This window comes from Onychomys torridus, chromosome 1 (assembly GCF_903995425.1).
Source record: "Onychomys torridus chromosome 1, mOncTor1.1, whole genome shotgun sequence".
In the NCBI taxonomy this organism is placed as follows: domain Eukaryota; kingdom Metazoa; phylum Chordata; class Mammalia; order Rodentia; family Cricetidae; genus Onychomys; species Onychomys torridus.
Genome location: NC_050443.1, coordinates 86,465,132 through 86,474,324, shown reverse-complemented (window position 1 = coordinate 86,474,324; position 9,193 = coordinate 86,465,132). Strand labels below are relative to the sequence as shown.

The 9,193-nt window shown below is 36.0% G+C and overlaps 1 pseudogene; it reads right to left on the bottom strand.

Moving 5' to 3' along the window:
• Positions 1 to 1,618: 1,618 nt before the first annotated feature.
• On the bottom strand, positions 1,619 to 2,765 carry LOC118577114 (annotated as a pseudogene).
• Between the last annotated feature and the right edge of the window lie 6,428 nt (positions 2,766 to 9,193).

Genomic DNA, 9,193 nt, shown 5'->3' with positions numbered 1-9,193 from the left:
TAGGAACCCCACCCCCATCTGATGCTAGGATGAGGCTAACAGGAGCCTAGTGTGGGGATCCAAGGCTGGGCAAGAGGATAGGTAAGAGGGCAAGGAGAGGGCCAGGGAGGATCTGAGAGGCCCTGCTGACTCTCCACCAAGGCACTGGCCACTACTTCATTCTATGAGAAAGAGTAAACCCTTTCACATGTTGATGAGCCATACAGGAATATGCAGTGTTCCCTTTTAAATACAGAAGATAGCTAAGCAAAAATAACTAAATTGCTAAATAGTATCCCATCTCTACTTTCTCTTTCCTGCCTCATACACATCACTACATCAGTGTTCTACTAGAACCAAACACTCAAATCTGTACTTCTTGATTGATTCATTTTGCATGTATTTATTTGCGGTGGGGGGGGGGAGGAGGATGAGAGGGAGGGAGGGAGAGGGAGAGAAAATGGATTTGAATGACTCACTCTCCACACCATTCATGTAGAAGTCAGAGAGCAATGTGGCAGTCAATGCTCCCCTTCCACCATGTAGATTCTGAGGACTGAGCTCAGATCATCAGTCTTGGAGACAGTTGCTTTTACTGACTGAACCCTCTACCTCCACTTTTTAAAAAAAATAAAAATAAAAATTTTTTAAAGTTAAAGTATTTGAAATTAATCATCACTTACTTTGTAGTCTGCTTTTCTTTCTCCATTTTTGTAGAGGGCACCTTCCCCAGTCACCTCTCTTTATATCTCTGACCTTTAAAAAAGAAGACAAGATTTATTCGATTATTCACCTATGCATTAACATATTCTTACATTAATCTTTTCCCCTTTCCTTACTATGGTGTTATGGTTACTTTGTGCCTGGCCCTCCCTAGCATCTCTGCTTTTAATCTCACATAACAAACATGCTTAGTACAGTTACATCTGCACTAGTATACTGTATAATAATATCAGCATTTCAGGTCACCTAAAGATAGATTTAACAACTAACTAAACAATAAATATTAACATAAATGTATACACATCTTACACTTCACATCTACATAAATCCAAGAGTGATCATATTTTAAGGTAATTACTGAAACTTTAAAGAAGCTGAAAAGAGTATAGATGAATATTTGCTGGCCTATTTTAAGAGAAGCATTAAGGCCACAAACTACAAAGTAAAAGTGTGATAGATCTGACAAACTCAAAACTTTATGTTTCTATTGTAAATGAAGACAAATAGTCACTGGGAAATGCCATGTACTGAACAGAATCAATATTCACAAAAGACATATAGAAATAAGATATAAGGGTACAAATGTAAAAAATAAGAGATATGAATGGCCTAAAATGTGCAACATGTTCAATACTGTTAGTAATCAAGACAGTACAAATTAATTCAATAATAAGACCATTTTTCATATTTTACTGGTAAATATATTGAAAGTTATTACTTACCAGGGGGATGATAGTATCAGAACAGAAGAGGATTATGTGGATAAGCTTTGGGAGTATTCATTGACATAAAATTTCTAAAAAATTAATTTGATGATTATCACTAAAGCCTTATAATTCAGCATCATTTGACTCAGCAATTTCCTTTCTAAGGGTTTATTTCATGAGAATACTCTAATGCATTTAGGACGACTGTTTCAAAGTAACCTGCAGCTTTCCTGACAACTCCTCGCTCTCTCTCCTGCTAAGTATTGTAGCCTTTTTCTGCTTTTTTTAAAAAACCTTCTGCTACCATATCCACCACTTCTACCACCAGATCCATAGCCACCACTATAGGGACTGCCTGAGCTCCTTCCACCAAAACTGTCCCCTTTCATGGGCCCATAATTTGATTGCTGTTGTCCAGTATAGTTTCCAAAGTCATTGTAGTTCCCACCATCACCATAGTTACCTCCACCAAAATTTTCTCCTTCATTGTAACCATCATATCCTCCTCCACCACGACCATATCCACCACCTTGGTTTCCATAGCCTGGTCCACCATGACCATAGCCTCCTGTACTGCAGTAACCAGGACCACCACCATAGTTGCCACCACCTCCAAATCCATTATATCCACCATCACCACCTCTATAACTACCTCGGCTGCCACCACCTCCACCATCACAGCGACCTCTTCCACCAAAGTTTCCAACACGACCAAAATTACTTCTACCACATCCAAAGTTTCCTCCATGACCCATAAAGTTGCCAGATCCACCTCCACGACCTCACTGTGGTCCAGCAGACGGCATCTCTTGTTTAGAAAGGGCCTTTTTCACTTCACAATTATGCCCATTAATAGCGTGCTATTTCTGAACAACAATTTTATCAACTGTGTCATGATCATCAAAAGTTACAAAAGCAAATTGTTTCTTTTTTCCACTCTGCCTGTCTGCCATAACTTCTATGGTTTCAATTTTGCCACACTTTTCAAAGTAGTCTCTCAGATTGTATTCTTCTGTATCTTCTTTAATACCACCCACAAAAATTTTCTTCATGGTTAAATGGGCACCAGGCTTTACAGAATCCTCTCTAGAAACAGCTCTCTGGTTCTACCACACGCCCATCAACCTTGTGTGGCCAATCACACATTGCAGCATCCACCTCTTCAACACAAAAGTAGGTCACAAAACCAAAGCCCCTGGAACATCTTGTTTGGGGATCTCTCATTATTACGCACTCTGTAAGTGTGCCCCATTTCTCAAGATGTTCTCTTAAGCTATCATCTGTGGTTTCAAAGCTCAGACCACCAATAAACAGCTTCCTCAACTGTTCTGGTTCCTTTGGATCATAGCCCTCCATTTTGAGACCGGACTCACCTCTTACAACTTGAGTTCAATATGGGACTGCCAAATTCTTTTTAAGAGGCTACAGTCATCCTGATACCCAAACCACACAAATATTCAATAAAGAAAAAGAATTACAGACCAATCTCCCTCATGAACATTGATGCAAAAATACTCAATTAATAATGACAAACCAAATCCAAGAACACATAAAAAAAATCACCCACCATGATCAAATAGGCTTCATTTCAGAGATGCAGGGATGGTTCAACATACAAAAATTTGTCAATATAATGTGCCATATAAGCAAACTGAAAAAAAATACCCCTATATGTTCATCTTATTAGATGCTGAAAAAGACTTTTATAAAATCCAATAAACCTCCATGATAAGATTTTGGAGAGACCAGGGATACAAGGAACATGCCTAAGCATATAACAAGCAATATACAGCAAGCTGACTGGCACCATCAAATTAAATGTAAAGAAACTCAAAACAGTTCCACTAAAATCAAGAGCAAGACAAAGCTGTCTACCCTCTCCATATACCTATTTAATATAGAAATTGAAGTTCTAGATAGAACAATAAGACAACAAAAGGAGATCAAGGGGATGCAAATTGAAAAGGAAGAAGTCAAACTTTTGCTATTTGCAAATGATATGCTAGTATACACAAGTGACCCCAAAATTCTACCAATAAACTCCTACAGCTGATAAACACCTTCTGTAATAAGACAGGATACAAGATTAACTAAAAATAAATAAATAAATAAATAAATAAATAAATAAATAAATAAAAACCCAGTAGCTTCTACATAAAAATGATAAATGGGCTGAGAAAGAAATGAGAGAAATAATGCCCTTTACAAGACATTCAGACAAAAAGGAAGAACAAGGGCCATTAACAAAGTCCTGTGGTTGACAGATGGTCCAGACAGGTGCCCAGAGAGGGAGCCTCGATTATGCCAAAGGCCCAATGGATGGAGTGGGGAAAAGTCAACAGAGTCTCCCGATCCCTGAAGTTCTCGGATACACAGAGGGGACCCTCATGGGTCCCTGACAAAGTGGCCTCAGACTCGAGAACCCTGCCCAGACAAGGAGGGAGGACATCTCCCAACTCCTCCAGGTTCACTTGTCTGCCAAAGCAGAACCTCTCAGAAATGGACAGCTGCCAGCAGCAATCAGAAATAGAAAGGAGAAACAAATTAAAATTGGAGGATTAACAGACTTTGTGGAATCTGTTTCTTGGTTGGGTTTGTTTTAGTTTTGAGTCACATATTTTTATGCTCACTGGCTTTCTCTGTGAAACAATTTAGATATCCTTTTGTAGATCTAACTTGCAGTATTTTCTGGATTGGAAAGTGAAATACATTATAATAATCTTATCTTACATATAGTTTTAAAAGTTTCAGAGTCTTCACACAAAATCAGTTTATTTTCTGAAAATGTTTATAATAATAAAGTATTTTAACTTCTGGAAAAAAGGAGAAACAGAAAACAGAAACAACAAACAAGCAAAGCAGACTGACCTGGTCAGCCGGTGTAAACCTTTGGGGTTGAGGGGTCTGGGAGGGTTGTCATCTGGGGAGGTGTCTTCTGGGGATCCCAGATGATCCCCCAAATGTTGTGCCCAATTTGCAAGGCCCCCAAAGAGACCACCAGGGACACAAACTCACCAAAATGCAAAAGTAATTTATTGGAGCAGTTCAAGCCTTGGCAGGGACCTCATCAAGCACACCGACGCAGTGCTAGAGGAGCTATCCCTCCCTGAGTATGCATAGTTTTTAAAGGCAAAAACCACAAGGTTACCATATTGGGGGGGGTTCAGTATGGGTACAATCCTAATCGGCTCCTGCTTAGGATATTTCCAGAATTCTGCTGTTATCTCATGTCCAATTTAACTGTAATCATTTGTTAAGCCCCTTTCCTGAGCTGTCTCCAGGTTGGGACATTCTGTGGTTGATCAGTTGCCACCAGATGGCCAGATGGCCATTCCTGACATCCTGACTTTGTACTTTCTGGTTCCTGGAATTTATGTAAGCAATACTTAGAACTCGAAACCTAAGGTCTGTTACAAAAATTGGAATTGGAAAGGCTTACAAGATGGAGGGGCCTTGGTCTTCACTATCAATCACATCTTATCTTCAATATTTATTCTCATAACTTCAGATCTTACAGCAAAACAGTCAATGCATTATTCTAAAAACTGAAGCAAAGGGCTGCAGTACACAGTAATTTAAACATAGTACATCAAACACACATCATGTCTTTTTCCAAAGGTAGTTATCAACTGAAAAATATTAATGGCCTTCATAGTTGCATTTCTATATAAACATATCTCATGCTTGGTCATATCCATCATGCCTTCTCTCTGTGGCGCCCCTCTTCTATCTGCCCTACCTCAATGCTCTTCTCAATACATAATAGTCCCTCTTCAATTTTCAAACTCCATTTTATAGTTTCTGATAAGAACAGATACTACACTTGACCTTGGCCAAGAAGTAATGACAAAATTTTTAAAGACTGAATAATAGTTTGTGGTGTATGTAGAGCATCTTTTCTTTATCCATTTTTTGTTGATGAGCACCTAGGCTGAAGATGTATTTTTGCTGAATAGTGGTACAATAAAGGTACTTATGTAAATGGCTATTACATGATGACTTCATTCTCTCTGAATAAATATCTTGAAGTGGTATAGATAGATCAGCAAATACAGAGAACTCCATATTATTTTCTGTAATGGTTGCGCAAACTTACATTCCTATCAACATTATTAAGGAGTTTTTTTACACATCCTCACCAGCATTTGTTACTATTATTATTTTTGATAATAGAAATCCAAGTTTGGTGAGATGAAGCTTTAATTTCATTTCCTGATGGTTACACACAGGAAGCATTCCCTTCTATATATGGACCAATTATTCTTTTCTTTGAGATAAGGTATGACTGTTTGGCCTAAGCTGGCCTCAAACTTGCTGTGTGGCTCAGCCTGTCCTTGGACTTATAATCTTGTCCCAACCTCCTGAGTGCTGGTATTACAGGTGTATAGTATAATGGCTGCCTCCGTACTTCTTTCCTATGTTTATATTTTCACTATTTTATGTTAATATATAACTACTTGGTGAAATTTTCATACATAAATACCCTTGTATTTTTTCTTATATGATATGAAATGTATGTCACATATATATATATATATATATATATATATATATATATATATATATATATATATGTGTGTGTGTGTGTGTGTGTGTGTGTGTGTGTGTATGTACGTATGTATGTATAGGAGTAAACATGGTATTTGTTTTTCTAAATGGCTTATTTTACTTAACACAATGATCCATTTTCCTATAAATTAATTAATTTCTTTCTTCTTTATAGATCAATAAAGTTCTACTGTGCAAATGTATCATGCTTTCTTAATTTACTCACCTGTTGATAAACATCCAGGCTGTTCCATGTTTAGGCAACTGTGCATAGTTCAACAATAAACATAAGCATGCAAGTATCTCTGTGGCCTTCTGACTTAGCTTCATTTCAGTTTATACCAAAGAGTGGTATGATGGATCATATGGTGGTTCTATTTTTTTTGGTCTTTTGAAACAGGGTTTCTCTGTGTAGTTTTGGTGCCTATCCTAGATCTCACTCTGTAGACCAGGCTGACCTTGAACTCACAGAGATCTGCATGGCTCTGCCTCCTGAGTGCTGGGATTAAAGGCATGTGCCACCACAGCCTGGCTGTTAGTTCTATATTTTAAATAGTGCATGTGTGTGTGTGTGTGTGTGTGTGTGTGTGTGTAAGAGGGGATACAGAGAAAGAGAGATACAAAGAGTATAATTCCTTTTCCCACATCCTCTTTAACAAGTGTGGTCATTTATCTCTTTCATTATGGACCCCCAATATCATTTTAATTCCTATTTCCCTAATGTCTAATACTACTGAAGATACATTTTTTCACATTGTTGCTTGTGATTTTTATTATAATTTTGAGAAATGCTTAATACATTAATGTGTAGATCATCTGTTTTGTGTTTGTGTTTGTTTTGGTTTGTTTCCAGTTCTTTATGGATTGTGGATATCAATCAACTACTAGATTGTATAGAGGTAAGAATCACAGTACACAAATTCTTTGAACTCCAGTCTGTGCTCTATCTAATGAAAAATGATAATAATAAAATCATCTACACCCTAACATATTGTGAACATTCACTAAAATGCTTAGCATAATTATTAGTATAAAGGGATGTTGATAGGAATATTGGTTGTAATTATTGTAGTGTTTGACAACCCAAACCTGCAATAACAGGGCTACAAGGGATTCTGAAGTCAGAGTTAGCAAGAGAACTAAAGTACCACTGAGTCTTCAGGCTGAAGAGTTGGTGTTCTGCTGAGACCTAACCACACCAAGGGAATGAGTCAAGAGGTGGAATTTTGCCTCTATTTCCATTCTTTGAAGCACCCAGGTCATTTAACAATTCTAATTGTTCATGCAATTTTAAGACTTTCATGTTCTGTCTTTTTATACAATATAGGAAACATGTAAAACTTTTTTGTTATTTAAAATTCAACTTCATATGAAGTCCTACCTCATGTTCCCCTGGGGTACTTGACAGCATATGTTAAAGATGGCACTTCAAAAGACTTAGTGATAAAGATACTGAATGGATGAAACTTGGTTTAAGTTTGGTATTTGAAGTTTAGCATTATTTACTTCTTACAAATATCCAAGTAAACTTGGAACTAATTGTTCATAAGAAAATTTGTTATATATTATGATGTTGCAAATAAGAAGCAAATCCTACATGACTATGCATGAATACCTAGAGAGAACAAAATAATGAATTGACCACTTGAGAATTGACAGGATCTTGGGAGCTTAGTTGTTTTTGCCGGTGAATTGAGTCACTCAGGATCCACTACAGAAAATAATGCTCCATGATAGTTCAGGATTCATATTTGAATTTTTAGTGTCTTCAGAGATTTGTCCCCAAAGGAGGCAAAAGATGACTACATAACCGCTACAACTTGGACTTTTTACTGAAAGATGAATGCATTCTCACATCAAGAGGTAAGACTTTGCTTGTGACAATGAATCTGGCTCACTGATTTTCATTTATCATCTGAGAAAAACATGTATGCATTCAGTCACAATGCTAAAATGGCAGATGTTATCAAGCAGTCAGCCTGTAAGCCACCTTGGCTGGCTGTATCTACCATGAGTTTAATGAGATCAAACAGTCATAATCAGAGTACCAGGATCCCTGTTTACCTCCACACAACACAGCAAGTCATAATTTTTCAACATTATCTAAATGTGTCACTGTTAAAAGAGTTGAGTGGCTTTGGGTCTTTACTGAAATTTAAGGACTCAAATAAAAGATTTGAAAGTTGTTAAAAATTGTGCACAAAGATTTACCTTTGTTTAGAGAAAGTTTATTATATTGTATATATACAAAGTTTGGTGAATATAAGATTATTTCATCTGTTAAAAGCCCAAGTAGAAACCAGTGTTATAGCAAGAAGTCATTTATTTGAATAAGCCTGTTTTAGTTATGTGTTGAGCATCTAGTATGGTTTTTTCATAATTGTATATGTATCCCAAATTATTTGTTAAAACATTTTCTGTTTCAAATATATTTTTTAAATCTAACAAATTAATACTATGAATTTTATTGATAATTTAAAATTCCTGTCTATGTAGTATGTGAATATTAATTTTATTTATTTAAGAAACTCTTATATAATATCTATTTAAAAGCCATTAAAAACCTGCCTTCCCATTACTAGGGTTTTTATTATTTCATTATAATATTATGTAGATGGTAAGTAGAGGGGTTCAGACAGCTTGGGGCTCTAATTCTGATTTTACTGGCTGTTAAGTACCACATTCAAGTTAGAGAATCTCATTCAAAGCTGTTAAATATAAAGTTATTAAAATAATATATTGTGAAATTGTAATAATTTATGTAAAACCAAAACATATTTATGAGAATATCACAATTTCATAAGTTACCTATTTGCATCTATGTACAATTCTTAGATTAATGCTTATTTTTTAGGAAGCATATAAAATATTAGCCACTATCAGAATATTTCCTCCAAAGATCCTTGCATTTATCTTCATTAATATACCCAGAATTTATTTCTGTTAGTCTCATCTATTTTCTATTTTTATATTTTGTTTTAAGGTATAATTGGTTAAATAACATAACATGTAAAGAAAGGGATTATTACTTGAGAAAAAGTTCTTAGGTGATTGTGCTAAAGAACTTAAAAATCATAGAACGATTCATCCATGCAGGAAAATAAACATGGTTTCTAGGACATCTTTAAACATAATTGTATTGATTGTGTATTAATGAAAGTGAATCTATCCATTTACAAATCACTTCCTGTAATGTCTCCATCATAGCTATGTTCTGGCAGCAGCTACACTGACCC